The sequence below is a fragment of the Lactuca sativa genome, chromosome 3 (assembly GCF_002870075.4).
Source record: "Lactuca sativa cultivar Salinas chromosome 3, Lsat_Salinas_v11, whole genome shotgun sequence".
Classification (NCBI taxonomy): domain Eukaryota; kingdom Viridiplantae; phylum Streptophyta; class Magnoliopsida; order Asterales; family Asteraceae; genus Lactuca; species Lactuca sativa.
The window spans coordinates 116,231,337-116,237,303 of NC_056625.2; positions in this window are offsets into that span (position 1 = coordinate 116,231,337).

The window sequence follows — 5,967 nt, forward strand, 5'->3', positions numbered from 1 at the left end:
AATCAGTAACGAACCTAGATACCAATAGACAACTCAACACATAGGAAAATATGGGATTTTCCTGGGTAACACAACAGCACATAATCGGGATAAAGTAATAAACGAATAACTAAAACTATAAGGAAAATATGGGATTGTCCTGGATCGACATAACCAACTATTTTCGAAATTGTAAGAAAGGATAACCAAACTGTTTTCATAAGAAAATATGGGATTTTCTTGATCAACAACTTTTCCAGAACGTAAAGGAACTCGTCTTTTCCAAAACTAAACCGCTTATGAACTCACTAGCTTTATGCTGATTTTCAAACTGCTTGTATTCTCAGGTCAGCAATAGACAGGTACACCGCAACCTTTTGGAGAAGACGGAGCGCCCTAAAGACTAGTCTTTACTTTTGTCTATATTACATATGTAAAATACTTGTACAACTTTACTTACAAAAGATGTAAACAATATTATGTAATGTAATGTTTTGTGATTACTGCTTTACTATGTACACTGGATTTGATACTCAACGCGGAGTCAACCCCGTAAATGTTTCCGCCTTTGGTTTTTGGGGTGTGACAGATTGGTATCAGAGCCCTTGTTTATAGTGAACTGGTATACCAAAGCTTACATGGTATAAGACTATAAACAGTAAAGGGCCTAAGTGCTCTGAACTAAAAGTATACTCTACGAATATAAGTATTTTCTAAAGTATACAAGTATACCGACCGTCGAGATCCGTAAGTACAAGTAGAACAAAACATAAGTAAATGGATGTTGTAAGCTGCGGTTAAACCTGGGCAGTTATGTAGTCGTGTCTAGGATCAATATAGCCTGGCCAACTATATTCATTCGAGACACGGCCAACATGTGCTTGGGAGTGACTGCGGTATGCAGCATGCCTAAACCTTACCCTAATACCACAAACATCGAACCAGCGTCGTAACAAATCACGAAATACTATGGGAGTATTTCTCGAGCCAATCGTTGGTAGAAATCCTCGTTCATGCATTGTTCTTTGATCATTCCCTTAGCGATAATTTTCCCGCTTTGATAACTCTTTCCTGCTTTATCGCTTGTTAGCATATATCTGTCATATCTCTTGATTCAATTCAGAGGACTTATCATCCTCTCTTCGTCGATCTTATTAGATCAAGATGCCTCCAAGAAAGAAACCCAACTCCAAGACCAACAACCCTCTGCCACCACCTCCTCTTCAAATCGATCTAGAAACTCTTCAAGCAACCATTTCTGCTACAATATCAGCCCTCCTATCTCAATTTAACCCCAATTTTTCAGGAAGTGTTTCCCAAAACCAAGAAGGTAATCAGGAACACCGGAAGGAGTGTTCCTATAAAGACTTTATGAACGCAAAACCCACATTCTTCGATAGCACAGGGGGTGTCATTGCTCTAACTCGGTGGTTAGAGAAAATCGAATCTGTTTTCGAGATCTGTGCCTGTTCAGATTCCGACAATGTAAAGTTTGCCGCCTGTACCCTCCTCGATAAAGCTCTGACTTGGTGGAACGGCCGAGTCAAATCCCTGACTCTACCTGTAGCTAATGCTATGGGATGGGATGTTATGAAGGAACTACTACGCGCGGAGTATTGCCCTCGGGGTGAAATCCAGAAGCTGGAACACGAGCTATGGAACCTGAAGATGAAAGGTTCACATATCGCCTCTTACACTTCAAGGTTTGATGACCTGGCACTCCTTTGTCCGAGAATGGTTACCCCGGAAAGCAAAAAGGTAGAAAGGTTCATTTGGGGATTAACCCAGCCAACAAAAGGGAACGTTATAGCAGCAAAGCGAGACACCTATGACAGCGCCAAATGCCTAGCGCAAACCCTGATCGACCACAACAAAAACCAAGAAGAAGCAGATGCCACTCCTGAGCCAACAGAAAAGAGTGGCGCGAAAAGAAAGTTTTGGAAAAAGAAGAAGAAGAGTCAGTCTTCCCCAGAACTCTCGAAGAAACAGCAAATAGTGGCAGTCCACGCTGCCACTATCCCTGCTGCTGTTTCTTTTGTCAATTCCACATCTCAAGCACCTGTCACCGGATATGCCGGTATCCTCCCATGGTGTAACCGTTGCAGCTACCACCATCGCATCCCTGGCCCCTGTCGTGCTAAGTTATGTAGAAGCTGTGGCCAGGAAGGTCATCTCGCACGAACCTGCAAAACCCCAACCCCGTCAACTAGTCAAGTTTTCAGAGCAGGTATCGGTCAAACCTGCTACAGCTGTGGAGAGGTCGGGCACTATAAGCGAAATTGTCCGAAGACAGTAACGTCTGGCGACACCGGGAGAGTCTTAACTATGGGGAAAGAAAGGACAACCGCCGATCCCACCGTTGCCACAGGTATACTTCTTTTCGGTAAATCTTGTGCCCGTAATCCTTTTCGATTCTAATGATTAAAGGGTTTGCTAACCATTCATTCAAATATCTTTCTAAATTAAATCCTTCGTTAATAATCGAAACGTGCATCGTCGAGATGACCAAACAGTGAGAAAGAAAGCGTTAACATCATAGCCTTAGATCATATCCTCAATTCGGATGGTTATCCCTTTCTATTTGATCTAAAGGTAAACCTTTAATGGAAAACTTTGATGCAAACTCGGCATGGAATGACTTAGTCTCATTCATGCGGTTAGTCTTGTCTTCGAAAGGGTCGTCTGTTCGTAGCTTTCCTTTGACCCAACTATCATATTCTTCATGCATCAAAATCTTAGAAAGTTTTCCATCCAGTCCCCGTCCGTATGATATTCGGGAAAGAACGAGAGGTCTGTAACTTTTTCCCTGATGCCTTTCCAAGAATCCTCGAGAATTCTTTTCCGAACGTCTAGTCAAGTCTCGTACTAATCTAATTCCTAGAACTACCTCGTAGCCGAACCTCCGGAAGATGATGTATCCAATACCGCGATCAGGATCTGATATGATCACCACGAGTTCGTAGTAGTGCCTTTCAGTCAAATCATTTTCCTTAATCTTGTAGTAAACAAAGCAGTCATACCCGTGGGCCCATAACCCACAGGTCCCAGAATTCTCTTTTAGGATCATTAAACCCTTAGTTACTTTGTCTCATGAAGATGTACCTTTCTGTTGGAGTTTTTTTTTCTGTTGGGAGCCTTATCCTAGGAAAACATGGAATGCTTTGGAAAAGCGAAATGTTTCCTTCATGGTACATTAGACCCTACGCGATACTGGTAAGAACGATCCGGTAACCTTCAAACTCCGATTACCCTTGGAACTTAGTAGCACCCGTCTGATACTTCACGTCTCGGTCTTTGAGAAGTATTTACCCAACGAAACCCTAGTGATTCCTTTGAGGAAACCGAAGTCGTCCAGGATTGGAACTTCCATGAGAAGAACCGATTGAAATCGTAGATTGAGAGAGAGTCAATGTGCAAAACAAAGACACGTCCCGATAATGAGAATTCGCTAGAACGCCCAGTAGAGACCTGATTCCACTTGAGAAAGTGAAGATCCAAGGCAACAAATCCGTTCGTGTCTCATTCCAAATTCATGATCTATATCTTATTCTTTGAATTTCGGGACGAAATTCCCTCTAACGGGGGGATAATGTAACAACCCGAAGTTGTTCATCACCGATAACCCGTTCTACCCATAAAGATTCGCCGTTTGTCAATCGTTCCGTTTTCGTTTTGGGTTGAATTATTTAAATTTATATGTTTATTATAAATCCAATGAGTGTCCAAATCCTTTAGGAACTCATGAATCTAGCCCAAAAATGTTTATTTCAAAAAGTTAGAAACGTCCCCGCCGGGTGACGGAAACTTAATCGGGTGCGACCTAAAGCTCCGTTTAAGGCCGGTATCGGGTAGAATTCCACCGTGTCCAAGTTTTAGGACCTATATAAACGTGTTTAAACATTCATTTGAAGCTTTTTCTTCCTCTCTCTACTCTCTCTCTCTCTAACCTCTCTCCTAAAATCCAAGTTTAAGGGTCAAAATCATAAATTTTAGGCTCCAAATCTTTGAGGTACCTTCCCTAACTTGATATGTAACCTACCTAGCCTTCAAATTCGAGTTCAAAACATGGAATAGAACCACATTCATGAGTTTACAGCCCTGGAATAGTCCTAGGCCGTGAACTCATATGAAATGGGTTTTTAGAGCACAAAAACCCTTCCAAAACACACTTGGACCTTAGATATGGCTAGATGGCTTTATGGAATGGACCTAGAATGCCTTAAACTATAATTTGGAGACTTGTATATGAGTTTATGGCCAAGGTTGGTGTTTAGGCCGTAAACTCATAATTATAGGGTTTTTAATCCCTTAAACTCTTCCTAAACCTCAACAAGAAATGGATATGACTTCTAGAATAATTGCTTTAGCCTTGGAACACTTTAAACATAATTTTTGGGAGATTTATATGAGTTTACGGTCAAGGCATGTGCTTGGGCCGTAAAATCCTTCAACTTGAGTGTAAATTCATTTTCAAGGTGTTAGAAAGCCATCCAACACCACCAAAAGCCTTGGAATAAATCATAGAACCAACCAAAAATAGTTTAGGGGATTTAAAAACAACCAAACTCTTCATTTGAGAGTTTACGGCCATAGCATGTGTTCCATGGCCGTAAACTCCTAAAAACATGTCATTTTATGCCTAAAAATTTATGTAAGGCCTTGAAATAATTTTAGTAGTTACATGTGATTTGTTTGGGAATCAAAAACACAATTTTTCATGGGTTTATAGGAGTTTATGGCCATGAGTCCTATGCTAGGCCGTAAACTCCCTTAAATATGTTCATTTGGTGTTTAAAATTTTTTCCAAGCCCTTAAACCAAACCTAGAAATTATTCCCTAAGTGTTTGAAGCCATTTTGCACCATAAACTACCCCACCATGAGTTTACGACCGTAAACTCATGGGGAATGGGTGTTTTAGACCAAAAACTCTTGTATGAGTTTATTATGGGGAGTAAACTCAAGTTCCAAGTCCCTAGTGCCATTATACGTCCTTAAACGCCACCCGGGTCCCTCCAAACACTCGTAATGGGGTGTTTCCGCGACTACAAGTGTTTGTCCCTAACAAATAATCAATCTAAGTCCTAATTAGATACAAATGTGTATATTTACATTATACTTAGGACCAACGTTTAGCATCCGAAATCGTCGCATTTCTCGTTCGGTGAGTTCATACCCCTACCCTTTTTACGTGTTTTCAATGGTTTTCAATGTTTTCAGGGGGGAATACAAGCAAAAAGTACAAGTGTATTTGTACTTTATGAACTCACCAGCTTTATGAACTCGTCTTTTCCAAAACTAAATCGCTTATGAACTCACCAGCTTTATGCTGATTTTCAAACTGCTTGTATTCTCAGGTCAGCGATAGACAGGTACACCGCAACCTTTTGGAGAAGACGGAGCGCCCTAAAGACTAGTCTTTACTTTTGTCTATATTACATATGTAAAATACTTGTACAACTTTACTTACAAAATATGTAAACAATATTATGTAATGTAATGTTTTGTGATTACTGCTTTACTATGTACACTGGATTTGATACTCAACACGGAGTCAACCCCGGAAATGTTTCCGCCTTTGGTTTTCGGGGTGTGATAGCCACCCCATTAAAAATGGATGCATCGTCTTGCGTGACTGCGGCACGGTGCATGTATGGCCACGACGCGGTAATGATGGAGGGTTCAAAACCCTAGATTTCGGGATTAGAGCCCTATTTAAGGGCACTAACATCAAAGGTTGCCTAATTTGGTAGCCTCCACTCTCGAAGATCCTTACCCTCCCAAATCCTTGCCTCCAACCTTGATTCTTGAGCTTGTTTTTGTTGGGTTAAGTATCTAAACCCATAACAATCATTGGTATATACTTGAATTAATAGTAGCACAGTCCTTTGGGGTTGCCCTCAAACCTAGCAATTGGACAGTATGACTTTTAGAGAAAGGGGTTAATTTATTATTTGATTAATAAATTCAATAAATAATTTATTAATATA